This window comes from Dipodomys merriami, unplaced genomic scaffold (assembly GCF_024711535.1).
Source record: "Dipodomys merriami isolate MVZ:Mamm:240054 unplaced genomic scaffold, mDipMer1.0.p SCAF_184, whole genome shotgun sequence".
Classification (NCBI taxonomy): Eukaryota; Metazoa; Chordata; class Mammalia; order Rodentia; family Heteromyidae; genus Dipodomys; species Dipodomys merriami.
In genome coordinates, this window is record NW_027203204.1 from 1,527,501 (window position 1) to 1,542,699 (window position 15,199).

Below are 15,199 nucleotides of genomic sequence, written 5' to 3' on the forward strand. Positions count from 1 at the left end.
GTCTTGGACCCAAGGCATTCAAAATAGTAGAACTGACTGGTTAGTCACTGGGAAGGACTTAATATTCAAAAGCCCAATAAAATTTGGATTCTCTGTGCTTATGTGTTGAAAATCACTAATGAAAAGAACCCTTAAGTTAGGAGGCACTAATCAGGACCCACATTTCCAAGAGGAAGGCTTGTTTACTCCTTTCTTGATAATATTTTCTCCTCCACCTTCCATACTGTATGGTAATTAAGTTATGTTAGGTTTTTAAAAAGAGGTGAGTAAGAACAGCATCACGCATGTGGTATTCAGGTAAGGGGTAGGTTTATTCATCATTCTGGCTGGCACCAGGCCATGTTGGCCCTCCACGTGGCTGGGAAAGGCCTGGGAAAGAGAGCTGGGAAAGAGAAGAGAGAGCTGGGAAAAGAGAGCTGGGAAAGAGAACTGAGAAAGAGAGCTTGGAAAGAGAGAGAGCTGGGAAAGAGGGCATCTGGGCCTAGGCTAGGCCTTATCTAGGGTATGGGCAGAGAAAGGTGTGGCCACATCAAATTCAGATGTGACTTCAGCGGATGCAGGTGTGACCTCTTCCAGGTGTGCCAGTTGCCTAGGTAACGCAGGTACTGGGCGGAGACTTTGCTGCAAGGAGGGTGAAGTCTGCTCACCATCCAGGAGCGGACCTTACAGATATTATATCAGAAGAATATTGAAACTCAGAGATGTCTTCCAGCAGGTTTAGGACTTTTATTATCGATATATATACACAAATATATATTTCTCATCTCTTGTATATACTTTGTTTAAACTGTACATTTTGAAACTAGGCTGGAGATAACCATGTCCCCAATCACTGAGCAGATGGGCAATACCAAATCCCTGGGTCTGAGAATCAGATACCCTTTGTTAGTCATGACTCAAAGGGTCACACTATTAAAGCTAGGAATCTGGCCCTAGGAGCCTCTGAGAGGACTAAAGTAAAGTGATATAATAGAGTAGTTGAGAGCTCAAACTTGGAAGCCAGGCTGTCTCTGTTCAGATATCTGGTTTGTCACCTATTAGCAGCATAGCCTTAGGCAGGTGATATAATCTCTATGTGTATGCTTACATTTTTTTCCCCAGATGTGAAATGATGGTGCACGTGCTCCTCCCTGACAGGATTTGTATGAGGACCAACCCAGATTAGGCACGTAAAGGATTTGGCATGGCTCCTGGCACACATTAGTAATGCTGTTAACTGTTAAATGCTATTGTTTATTAAAGGAGGGAGGTTTTCTTCTTTCTGTTTCTTTTCTTTCCTATATCCTTGATATCTCCATCCTGACTCTTTCTCTAGTTCACATTTGTGGAACCAGCTGTTTCAATAGCCTCTCCTTCTTCTGGTTGGGGATGTAAAGAAAAGCAGCTTGCATGTGAGCAATTATTATCCATTATTGTTTGATAGTGATTACAATATCACCATAAACCAATATGCCACAGCTCATGTTCATCCAAGGGCTAAAGGCCCTTTAAACTAGCCATTCCTTATTTATTCTGTTTTGAAAAAAAGTCTTTTGGTTTCATGTTCTTTGATTGTATTTTGTAAGGCATGGCACATACAGGGGCACTATATAAATGTTAAAGACTCTAACAATAGTAACTGAGACAGATGAGAAACTCAAGGAAGCAAAGTCACCATTTTGAATTTAGCTTTTTATTGATGGGCTGAGTGATCTGGGAGAGACAATGTGGCTCCAAGGCTAAAGAGCCCTCAGGGAGCTGGATGGCAAGGTTTGAGTCTCAGTCATAGCAGCAGCTCCGGTGACCCCAGGCAAGTAGCTTCCTTCCTCTGGACCTCAAAGTCTCCCCATGAATACTGGGCTTGATGCCACAGAACTGTCGCCCAGGGATGCTAAGTTAAACTGTATTGCTGTATGTGGTCGTGCAGACTGTGCACTGCATAAGGGCATCTGCTGACGGGTAAAGTGAGGATGGAATGCAGTCCATACACTGCTTACCAGTCTGTACCCTGAAGGAAGGTGGCACTATTTGTCTTTTTTTTTTTTTTTTTTGGGGTCCGGTCATGGGGCCTGAACTCTGGGCCTGGTGCTGTCCCTCAGCTCTTCAGCTCAAGCTTAGTGCTCTAAACTATTTGTCTTTTTAATTGTGCTACTATATGGGCTAGTAGAGGGCTTGTCTTAAGCAGGTTGACGTTTGTGAGGCACAGGTTAGCATTCATTCAGCTCAACTATTGAATACGAACTATGTGCCAGACCTAATCCTAGGCTGAAGTTATGGAGATGGATTTAACCAATTATTTGTACCATGGGTTTGATCTTTCTTCACTAGCCCATCCTCCATTGTGGTCAATCTTTAGCAAGTCTTGTTGACTTAATGTGTCAAACCTACTCACTTCTCTTCATCCTATTGCTAAGAGTTTCATTATTTCTCATTGCCTACTACAAGAGATAGACTCCTACTTGGTTTCTCCAAGCAAAAACAATGAGTGCTCAGGAAAAGAGTTGGGGATAGGGAATACTCAGGAAAGGCTTCCTGGAGGAAGTGATATTATTTCTGTGGTTTGTTGACTTCAGGCCTCTAGCTTCTAAACTGGCTAACACAGTCCTGCTCCCAGTAGTCCACAATCAACTGTTCCTGGTTTTTCTACTCAGCTCATCTCTGCTTACCTTGGCATTATCAAACAATTCAGTTGAATTCTCAGCAAATCCTTCCATGTGGCTGGAGTTCTCCTGGGTTTGCTTTGACTCTTAACAAAGGAGAATTAGAGCAGAAGTTAGTCAAGGGAGAAAGGAAATTAAAAAAGGGACAGCTTATGCAAAGGTGAGAGAACAAGTATAATACAATAGTTTGGCAATTTTAGACGTAGGTGGGAAGAAAGTGTGTGTGTGTGTGTGTGTATTTGTGTGTAAGATTGGCTTCCTACAGGCTTTGCTTGTTAGGCTAACATAAGCTGATTCTCAAACTAGACTGGGGCAGGTGGCAAATAGAAGGGAAAAAGGACAATAACTTTTCTTCCATTATTCTTATCACATATGGTAGTATGTTTGCCTAACTATGTCTACGTTTATTGCTGTTACTTTTTTTTTGGTATGGGATTATTTGATTAATATACATCTTTTGTAAGATAATGTAAACCGCACAGGGAAGAGAATCTTCTGTTCACTATTATTTTCTCGGTAAACAACACTGACACATAAGAAACAACAAAATACATTTCTTGTTGAAAAAATCCTTGGGGAACTTGGAAAAAAAAATGCCCATGCCTACCTACCTTACAATAAAATTTGATGTAAATCTTCCTTTTCTAAACCTCTCAACCACAATAGAGCATGGGAGGGATAACAGTGGATTGGGATTTTTTTTTTTTTTGAGTGAGGTTCATATATTTTGTTTTCTTGCTGGGCTGGGGAGGCCCCTCTGCTTTGCAGTGCACAAGCTAGACTAGCACTCTAACACTGAGCTGCATCCCCAGCCTCTGGGATTCCTGTTTTGAAAAAGGTAGGCAAGGTGTTAACCTCCATTCCTCTTTTCAAACTCAATCAAATGGAGACTTTAAAGGATTTTTAACACAAACACGACTTGATTAAACTTGTTATTTACATTAATTGGCCTAAGGCAGTAGGGAGGACCCCACAGAGATACTGAGATCAGTAAGCAAGCCCACACAGTAATCAGCTAGGAAATGAGGCGGGCAGGAATTAAATCACCCGCAGTGGAGGTGAAATGGAAACAGACACAAGGAGTTGGAATAAGAGAAACGACAATATTTGTTGACCATCTGAACATGGCGAAAGAGGCAGAGGGCTGGGGGGGGGGGGGAAGAGTGGGGAGGGAAGGAGGAGGAAGGGAGGGGGAGAGAGAGTAAGGGGGGGGGGGAGAGAGAATATGAAGAGGGGTAGTAGTCGCTTTTTTTCCCTTTCGTAGTGATGGAAGTTGAATCCAGGAGTACTGAGCTACACCCACCAACTTTAGGTACTTCGGAGACGTCTGCGGAGCGGGGGCTCTGGAGGGAAGGGATGGAGCCTCGCCTCTCCAGCGTCCACAGCAATGCTTGAGAGGCGCGTCGGTGCATTCTCGAAGGGGACCGAGTGCACTGCCTGGAAAGGCGGAGGGCAAACCCGGGTAGTGTCATAGAAAATAAATGACAACGTCTCACAGCGTCTCGTGACTAACGCTGAAGTTAGACGAGCTCGGAAACACCTCCAGTGGGCTTGGCTGCAGGGACACAGACGGGCGACAAGGACGTGTGCTGCGGGGCGAACAGAAGCGGGGGTGCAGAGTGGAGGAAGCGGAGACTCTGAGTGTCGACTACTTTTCGGAGGACGTGGCTGTGAACAGCGGAGACGGATAACTGAGACCGACGCGAGGAGACATTAGCTGGACCGCCGAGGAGGGCGGAAGGGGGCTGGAGGCTCGACGTTTTCCCGCCCCGCCACTTACAGGCCCCGCCTCAACGTGACGTAACGTGGAGGCGCCGCCGCATCCCGCGCGGACTACAGTATCCAGAAGGCCCTGCGGAAGGGGCGTGGCTTAGGCCTGGTGCGCGCCCCAGCGGCGAGCGGAAGAGCGGGAGCTGCGGTGAGGCGGCGGAAGCAGAGAGTCACGGCGTCCCGGTAACCACGACCCCCGCCCCCCCTCCACATTTCTCTGTCCCTTCACACCCCGACCGGGGGCTCATTGTCCCTACTTTTCTCTTCGTGGCGTGTGACTAAAGTCTCTTCTCCTGTTGTGTTTGTTACCGGTAAATTTTTCCCCTCACGTGACGCGTAGGGTCGGCCTCCGCCTGGGGCGGAGGTTACTGGGTACCTACTGCCCTTCGACCCCGGGACCCCCGCAGGACCGGCGGCCTCGGGGACCTCCGGACCCCTGCTGTCCTTACTCGGCGTCGCTGCTAGCGTTCCCTGCCGCAGGGCTCGTCCCTTTCCTCGGTGCAACAGGTAGCGAGGGCAGGGTGTGGAGCGACCCCGGAGGGCTCCCTGGACGAGGGCCGCCGAGCCCACCCCTCCCCCGTGCCCCCCGCTCCGGACCCCGCATCCCGGACCCGCTGGCGGTTTCCTGGGCCGTCAGTTTGGCGAACTCGTCGGCCGGGCTGTCCCGGAGCTCGGGGCTACGGACTGGAGTCTGCGGGGAGGAGTTGCACTTCCTGCTCTCCTGGGTCGGCCCCGGGAACGCTCCCAAGTCCCGGTATCAAAGTTTTCTTCCCGGAGTACAGAGCCTAGGATGTGGTGTCTGATGTCTTGGGAGGAGGCCTGACGCTTTCTAGACCTAGGATCTTCTTGTAGTCCCGCTTGCTGCTGCCTTGATGTCCCTATCTGAAAAAAATGGGTCTGTTTGCTCTTCTCCCTTCCAGGGTTGTGGGAGTCAGCAGAAGTGATAACATGCATGCAAAAAGCTTTGGAGTACAACTATAACCTTAATGTTCCTCCTGTCTCTAGTCCTGGTCGGTCGAATTTTAAAACTACACATTCATTATAAAAAGTCGAACGAGTTTAATAAGCGGCCCTTGGGAACCAATACAGTCGATATATGCCAGGTTTCTTAGTGAAGAGGTGACCCAAGGGAGGAGTAGTGCCTTACCTCCTGTCGACCAAAGTTTAAACTTCTGGATTTTAAGGCTCACCATTCGGATTCTTCCCTGTTCTCCAACACAGCCTTCCATCTACCCCTTATGCTCTGTTAGAACCTTTTCAGCACTACACAGGTCCAAGCATCCAAGGAGGCACTTTGGCCCCCAGCTATGTTGCTGAATTGATTGATAACCAGCCTCCAGCAGTTCATATGTCTTTTTCTTCCTTACACGTAGTACTCATGCACTAAACTAAACATACTCTGCTTCTTACACAGTCCCACTCACTAACCTGTGCTCATGCTGGCAGAAATACTAGGATTATTTTCACTTATCTTGGTTATATTTGAGCTCACAGAATTCAGAGTATAATGAGCTAATATTCCAGCCTATTTTCTATAGGTTGAGCACAAATTCTAAGCAGGTTGCTTATTTTTTTTCCTTTCCTTTGTAGAGAAAAGGAAATTGTAATCAGTTGTTACATAGTCTTATGATACAGTTAGGAGGTATCTTTATTTTATTTTTTGCCAGTCTTGGGGCTTGAACTCAGGGGCTGGGCGCTGTCCCTGAGCTTGGTTTGCTCAAGGCTAACATTCTACCGCTTGAGCCACAATGCCACTTCCGGCTTTTTCTGTTGATGTGGTACTGAAGAATCAAACCCAGGGCTTCATGCATGTGAGGCATGCACTCTACCACTAAGCCACATTCCCAGCCTGTCTTCAGCTGTTTCTTTTGTTGTTGTTTATTTTGTGTTTTTCCCTGAAGTCATTGATTGGAAAGTACTTGGCTCAGAAAATACAGAATGGCAGTAAAAATGCCACTAATATTTGGTGTATGAACTAGAGTTCGAATCTGGTGCTGAGGCTTACTATTAGTTTTTAACTTTGGACAAATCTACTTCCTTGAGTCTATTTACTAATTTATAAAGTGGATTTAGTAGCATTTACCACCTAACAATGTTAGGATGAAGTGAGATAAAATAATAAAAGGCATAGTACTGTCAGGTGAAAGTAAATTATTATGTTGCTGTTTTTGACTGATGATGATGAAAACATGATGATTAGGCATTTGTCAGGAAATTTATTTGTAAAATGAGGATAGTTAACTTTAATCGGCAAGTTTTAAAAAATTGTCTTGCGCTGCTCTGACATGCAATCCTAGTACTAGATATTGGCTCCTATAATTTGTGTCAGAAATGTAGTTGTTTACAAAAAGAAATGACCCTGCATTTTGAGAACTTCTACTTAGATTATTTTTCTTTTTTTTTGTTATTAGAGTTGTTTTGGAACTCAAAATCTCAAGTTGAAGGCCAGCTTGGCCACTTATTAAAACTTTCAAGTGCAATTTTATTTGTTTACTTCCTTCAAGTGGTACTTCAGTAATCAGATATTTGCTCACTCTGATAATGAGGAAATGTTTCCTTTGTATCCCCTGACTATGCTTCTCTGGTTTCATTGTTACCCTTAGTTAGTTATGAGTTAGTCTAATAGCTATTTTTTGAAACAGACCTGGGTATACAAAGTTATAACATGCTTGCCATCCTAGCTAATTGTAAGGCTAAAGATAGGAGAATCTCAATTTGAGGCCAGCCTGGGCAGTAAAGTTTGAGAGATCCTTTCTCAACCCATAGCTGCGTGCAGTGGTGCCGCTGTCATTCTAAGCTACATAAGGGGCTGAGATTGGGAGGATCATAGTTCCAGAACAGTCTGGGCAGAAAAATCCACAGGGCTCCATCTCAACAGAGGGAAGCTGGGCATAGTGCTATGTCCTTGTCATTCAAACAACTAGAAGCTATAGGAAGCCCAAAATAGGAGAATTGTAGTCTAGGTGCCAAGAGACCCTTTCTAAAAATAACTAGTGAAAAACAGGACTGGAATTGTGACTCAGTGGTAGAGCACCTGCCTAGCAAACTTGAGGATCTGAATTCACACCAGACTACCACCAAATTCTGGCAGTAGTCATTTTCATTGAAAACTATTTTGTATGCCATTATGTGGTATTTCCTTTGCTTGATGACTCTTAATTAAAAGGAATTTGGAAGGTAGACTTCATTCTCAAATGTAGCAGCTAAGTCTGCATACTGGGTGCTTAGTTAAGATGGTGCTGAATAGTTCTGAATAAGAACATTTATTATCTTGTGTCACGGAAGCATGCTCAGAAGAGGCTTCTTTGTATAGTGAGAATAACCTAAGCTTTGGAGTGAGACAAAGGTCTATATCCAGACTGCTGGGTGTGACATTGGTTCATATAGTCATTATCTATTCACTATCGTCATCTGTAAAGCAGGGACAATGTTATTAGCTCTGCATGGCTGAAATGATTAAAGATTATTTGAACTAAGCATATACTAGTTATGCTTATTTCTAATTTTTATTATTGTGTTTTTCTAATCGTAATAGATTTGGTTTTACACCTGTAGTCATTCTCCTAATCCTTCATGTGATGAGTTAGCCAGGGTTAGCCAGGGTTCAGGATTGTTGATTGTGACCATAAAACCTGAAACATTACAAAGCTAAGTGGCAAACATGGAGTTTGAATCTGTGACCTTGTCTCCATTAGCTTCATGAGCTTAATACAAATATCCCACCAGAAATAAATGAAAAAGTGTATTTTTGTCTGGTATTTATGCAGTTCATTAGACATAAGTAAAATGAACGAACGCATGAGGAACTGTATAGAATCTTTTTTTTCCTTGCCAGACCTGGGGCTTGAACTCTGGGCCTGGGCTCTGTCCCTGAGCTTCTTTTGCTCAAGGCTAGCCACCACTTGAGCAACACCACGTCCAGCTTTTTCTGTGTATGTGGTACTGAGGATATGAACCCAGGGCTTCATGCATGCTAAGCAAGCATACTACCACTAAGCCATCTTCCCAGCCCCTGTATAGAGTCTTAAATATTTAGAAGAGTAGTCCTTATGGTATGTATAAAATTGTTAACATACATGATGACCTTTGACAACCACCAACCTGAATTATAATCTAGACGTTACTTTTAGTTGTTGAATTGTATTTGTTGATAACTTTTCACCAATAAGAAAAGTAATAAGTAAACTGTTTTTGGGTTGAAATTTCTATGTATCCCATAAGAAAAGGCATTCTTTGCTAGTGGGAAAATATTTAGAGTTCTCTATTAATGAGCCCAGTAGGAGGATGGATGGGGCTGGGTAGGTCCTAACTGTATAGACTTACAGAGAAATTCTAGTTGTCTGAATATTAGATAGAAGAAACTTATGGAGTGTTGCTCTATAACAGAAAGCCTATCTTTGAAGAGAATTTTCTCCAACTTACAAGTCTGTGGTATGCACTTCTTCATTGTTCCATACTAGCCTTGCGTGTAATTTTCCATTCTTCAGATTTTCTTTTGTTTTATTAATATTTGTTTTCCCACCCCCACTTTCCTTTCCTCCTTCCATTTCCTTCCTTCCCACCTCTCTTGTTGTCTTTCTCACTATCTTTCTCTCTCTTCCTTCTTCTAAAAATGACTGATTTGGGCATAGAAATAAAAACAGAAGCATTGTTAAAAACCTCAAGTTCTCATGTGTAGTATAGTAACACAGGTTAACCTGATAACATGGTGATATGAATTTATGGAATAGGCTAATGGCTGACAGTTCCTGACCACTGAACATGATGAAGAGTTTAAAATGTGGGCAAAAGGTATTTAGCATTCTTTAATATTGGATTTACTGCTTAGAAAAGAATCTGTTAATATTGGCTTATAGTTGGGTTGTTTGCTGTGGAAAGTCAAAAACTTACTAAAGAAAGAAGGGAAGCACTTAAGTATAAATTCTTTCAATTTATGCCAATAGTCTGGTTTCTATTTTCCTGCAAAATAGGGATAATAATAATACCTGCTTATTTGTAAAAGTTAAAGGATGCCAAGAAGGATGTCTTGAATATGGGGTGGATATAGAGAAGAGTAAGGCAGACACAATGGGCAGAGATTGAGAGCCTGTCAGAGACAGAGAAATTTTATAACCACTGAGGTGGATAGTTACACAGACAGTTAGAAAGTCTGGTAATCAGAGATACAGAGAGAAGGGCAGCATTAGAAGGTCATCTTGAGAAATGAGAGACATAACAGATTGACAGTTCAGAGGAGGGAGACAAAAAGCAAATGTGTGAATGAACAACTGGAAATGTGATCAAGAGATGGGAAGTGAATTGAGTTAGTTTCTGTCTGTTATTAGAGGACAACTTGTAAATATTTATAGTTTGCTAGGAAAGGAAAGAAAATCACATAGTAATGAAGTGACACACTTCTGCAGTTTTTAACTAGCATTTCTACTTATTTATTTTGCATAGTCTTCATGCATTTACCAAGGCAGTTTCAATCTTGCTATTTACTTGACTCTTCATAGTGTAGTTTAAACATGCTTCTAAAAAATTATTTATTCTTTTCCTTCTTATTTTTGGTGGGGTTGGTTGGTCCTGGGGCTTGAACTTACAGTGCCTGGACACTGTTGCTTAGCTTTTTTGCTCAAGGCTAGCACTCGACCACTTAAGCCATAGCTCCAAGTGCAGCATTTTGGAATTTAATTATAGAGATAAGACTTTCTTGCCCAGGCTGGCTCTGAACTGTGATCCTTAGATCTCGGCCTTTCCTGAGTAGCCCTTGCAAGTATAAGCCACCAACACCCAGCAGTTTTTCTTTTTATTTCTATTTATATTTATTTATTTATTTATTTATTTATTTATTTATTTATTTATTTATTTATTTATTTATTTATTTATGTTGGTTGTGGGGCTTGTACTATGGGCTTGGGTGCTGTCACTGTGCTTTTCTGCTCAAGGTGGTGCTCTATCGCTTGAGCCACTGCAGCCACTTCTGCTTTCCTAAGGGTTTATTGGAGATAAGAGTCTCATAGAGTTTCCAGCCCTTGGGCTGGCTTTAAACAGCAATCCTCAGATCTCAGCCTCCTGAGTAGCTAGGATTACAGGCTTGAGCCACTGGCAACCGGCTGTTTCCTTTTTAAAAAATACATTTGTCTTAGAGAACTTGGAATATACAGGGAAAGATAAAATACTCATAATCTCACAATCTGAATGTAGTACATAAGAAGGTCCATGTTTTTTTTTTTTGTTTGTTTGTTTTTTTAATTGTTTTCTGCTGGTCCTGGAGCTTGAACTCAGGGCTTGGGAGCTGTTTCTGAGCCTCTTTGTGCTCAAGGCTAGAGCTCTACCATAGTGTTACTTCCAGCTTTTTCTGAGTAGTTTATTGGAGTTGAGTGTCATGAACTTTCCTGCCTGGGCTGGCTTCAAACTGCAGCCCTCAAATCTCAGCCTCCTGAGTAGCAAGAACAGGCGTGAGCCATGGTGCCCGGCTTCTCCCAGTCTTTTTATTATAAGCATTTACTAAAGTTTGGCTTTCCTAAGGGAGTAAAGAAGCTGTTCATAAATCCAAAATTACACTGTAAATTAACCATTTGTGGCAGGATTTTTTTGTACTCAATCTGACACTTTTATAAGCTTTTTATACATTTCTTTTTCTGTGTCATTAGTAAGCTATAGGCTGTATTTGTTAATTATCTTTTTGTCTTAAGCTTCTACCAAAGTATAGTGTATATGTAGGTAGTTAGAATATTTTTTAGATGAATTATGAAGTCCTCTGAGCAGAAATTGTCTTACTTAATTGCACATTGGTAAATTGGACCATCTTTAAAGTTGATTTTATGGAATATATGTATGATTAATAGGAAGCTGCTGAACTTGGAAAAGATGCTTTGTTTTTTGTTGTATAGCAAGGTGCTCCAAAAATTACTAATATAATATGAACATTTTGTTATGTCTATGGATTCTATAGGACTTTATACAGGGTAGTGTGGAGATTGTGTTCCAGAGACTAGCCAGAGCCTTAGCTTGGAAGAGTTGAAAGATGGTTGTGACTTGATGGCTGGGAACTAGAACCTGAAGGCTTCTTTACTTACAAGTCTCATGATTGAAGTTGTCTGTCCCTCAGATGACCTATCTTTCCACATATGTAGGCTAATTTGAGCTGTTTCACTGCTTGGTGGTTAGTGACTGTTTTCAAAGTGAACACTCCAAGAAAACCAATGGAGGGTGCATTGCCTTTTGTGAACTAGCCTTGAAAGTCAATGACTTGTGACAGAGCTTGGCATAATCAAGGAGAGTGGTGGTTCCATGAACCCACGTCCCACAGGTGGGATGGAAGATAGGTGAAAGCTGTAATAGATTAAAAATGAGTTAAGAAAATAATATCACTTTTGAGCCTGGTTTATGGATGAAATCCTAGCTACTCAGGAGGCTGAGATCTAGAGAGGATCTGGTTTGATCCTAGCCTGGGTGGAAAAGTCTGCTAGAGTCCATCTCCAAAATAGCCAGCAAAAAGCTGGGCTGGAGGCAGGGCTCAAGTAGTAGTGCACCAGCTGAGCAAGCAGGCTAATCCTGCTGGTGGCTCATGCCTGTAATCCTAGCTACTCAGGATACTTATTTCCAACAAACAAAAGCAGGAGATGGGGGTGTGGCTCAAGTGGTAGAATGCTAGCCTTGAGTAAAAAAGCCAAGCAAGAGGATGAGGACCTGGGGCTGGGAAGGTAGCTCAGTGGTAGAGTGCCTCGCGTGCATGAGGCCCTGGGTTTGATTCCTCAGCACCACATAAGCAGAAGAGTATGAAGACCTGGGCTGGGAATGTGGCTTAGTAGTTCAGTGCTTGCTTAACATGAATGAAGCACTGGGTTGGATTCCTCAGTACTGCATAAACAGAAGTGGCACTGTGGCCCAAGTAGCCTTGAGCACAGAGAGGCTCAAGGACAGGCCCTGAGTTCAAGCTCCAGGACCAGCAAAAAAAAAAAAAAAAAAAAAAAAAAAAAAAAAAAATTAGGCCTTGAATCCCAGTACTAGTACCAGTGCACAAAAATATCATTGAGTAAATGTGTAAAGGTTTGCCCTATTGTTAGTGGTATTTTTAACTTAGTTTTAAATCTTACACTTAAGTTATAACAATATTCAAGGTTTTAAAAATAATTTTTTTGACTTTTAAGCTCTGAGGAAGACTCATTCACTCTTGTTGTTTTAGTCTGTTCTTTTCATGTCTCTTTTTGGTAATGGAGATTACTAATGCACAGGTCCTTGTGCATTGTAGGGAACTGCTGAACCACTGAGGTACATACCCTGCTCTTATCTCTTTAACTTACTGTGATGGTCAGTTCTGTGCTTGGGCTTTGCCTCACTCCATTTTAAAACAGGAGCTTTGATTTTGTAAATGATATGATATATACTTACTGTAGAAAATATAGAGAACTAGGAAAGAAACAGAATCAATCTACAATCTTACCTCTGAGATTGTCATTTAAATCATAATTTCTTATTTATAGTTCCTAAGTTCAAACTTGTGAAAATGAAGTTTTTAGTTTATGGTAAACTCAGTTGGTAGCAAAGTCATCTGATATAAGGCTATTTATAGTCTTTATTCTTTGTAGTATAACAACTCAGACTTTTTCCACAGAAAGATTAATTTTTGTTTTGTTTTTAAATTTTTGGTGGAATTGAAAATTTATACTTGCTAGAGTAGTGTTGTACCCCAGAACTTCATCCAAATTGCTTAATATATTGGATGTGATCTAATAAATAACAGGACTTCCATTGAAAGTCATATAATGACTGCCATGTTTGATAAAGGTTGTCTTGCCATTTTTGTATGTGAGAACTCCAAGTACCAAGTGGTTATAGAGCATTTCAGTAGTAATGTGGGGTAGTATAGAAATAAGACATGGGCTGTCTTTTGTGGAGGAAAAAATATTAAGACATCGGGTTCAAAAATCTTGAAGAGTTTGAGCTAGACATATCAAGTGCATTGTGTCTGGAAAAGGGTCTCAGATCTAGGAGAGAGATGATGAGTTCACTCTCTGATATGTTAAATTTTAGGGGTATAATTGATGTGATATGGAAAGTCTGATACTTAAATAATTATCATTTTAATATTCTCTTTAAAGTAGTCTATTTTTGAGGTCACAAATTTATTTTAGCAAACAAATGTTCTAAATATTTCTTTTAATAAATAAATATTTTGTCTTTTGGAAATAATTTTAGAACCAATAGAGCCTTATGAAAAAATCAGTATCGTCACTTGATGGTTATATCCCTTGACCCTAAAAAGAATACTGTCTTGTTTGGTCACCCATCTTATTTATATAGCTGTCTCTAATAATTGATCATTTCTACAAATTAATCTGCAAAGGCATTAGATTTATGATCATGTAGGAGATTTAAATGTGTTGTGGTTGTTGAAGATATTTATGAAGTGTTAGGCTATATTGGCACCTTAGGAACATCATGCTAGTTAATGTAGGCTATATTGGCACCTTAGGAACATCATGCTAGTTAATGTGCGCTGGTTAAGGGGATGGGCTTGGAAACCTAGGTTTGAATGATTTCCCTTAATTATCTTGAGTAAGTTATTCAATTTGTATTGGTCTTTTTTTTTTTCATTTGTAAAATAGGAGTTGTAATACTAACTTTGTGAGATTGGTATAAGGATTAGCTCATATTTAGAACGATGTCTGGCAAATATTAAGAGTTCAATAAATACTAGTTATTTTTTTTTACCATTACTACAATCACTTTGTCTATTTTGTCTGTTTTAAAAATCAATTATGATCTTATAATTATGTCTCATGTTAGTGCAATCATATCTTGCTGGAGATAAAACTGGATCTGAAAACATCAGACATAAAGATGTTTCTTTACAGTGTCCTAGAACATCTTGGGGAAGAGTAGGAAAGATTAAGGAGGGGGTACTGGGAGTCTACTACTTGAGCCACAGCTTTTTTCTTTTTTTTTCTTTTTAATTGGAGATGCGAAACTCACAGACTTTCCTGTCTGGGCTGGCTTTGAACCCTGACCATAAGATCACAGCCTCTTGAGTAGCTAGGAGTATAGTCATCAGTTCCTGGCTAGAGGTTATATTAATTAGGATTAGATTTGGTTGCCGTCAAGAAAACTTGACTTAAACATGATAGAGGTAGTATTTCTGTTAAGGTGAAGAATTCCAGACATTAGTTTAGGACTGATTGGCTTGCAGTAGTAACTTGTTGTTGGTCCTCTGTGCATGGATGCAGTTCTTTTTCAAAGTCTGTTAAGAGTCCCAGCCATCTCATTTATACTCCAACTAGCAGAAAGAAGAGATTTCACCTTTCTTCTTTACAGGATACTTCTTAGAGGTTTTATATACTAGATTTGCTCATATTCTGTTGATGAAACTTATTAATACAGCCACAGCTTGCTGCTATTATTTCAAATCATCACTGCCTTGGAATAAGTTAAGAGGAATAAAAGGATAAAAGCCAGTATTTTTTAAATGACAGTTTAATTCATTATTGGTATTCTTTAGTAGAATTAGTACAGTTATGAAATTATATGAACATTCAAAACCTGAAATACCCTGAAACCCCAAATTCTCTAAAATCAGAAACACTTCTTGCCCCCAACCAATTTGGATAAGGACCTCTAAATCAGTATATTGTTTTTTAGAACATAATCCTCTCTGAATTGTGTGTGTGTGTACATGTACACATATACATATAGGTACATGTACATATATACACACATATATATTCTCACTTAACATTAAGTTGACTACATCTACCTCATATGTTAGCAGTGTACAGAAATTGATGATAAACCTCTGATATACGTCT

General features: G+C 40.9%; 1 protein-coding gene across 1 annotated transcript in view; it reads left to right on the forward strand.

Moving 5' to 3' along the window:
• The first annotated feature begins 4,532 nt into the window (after positions 1-4,532).
• LOC138830138 (coiled-coil domain-containing protein R3HCC1L-like) overlaps positions 4,533-15,199 on the forward strand; it is a 72,667-nt gene continuing 62,000 nt past the window's right edge. The window contains exon 1 of the mRNA XM_070026559.1: positions 4,533-4,592. The gene's annotated coding sequence lies outside the window, so the exon portion shown is untranslated. The remainder of the gene's footprint in view (positions 4,593-15,199) is intronic.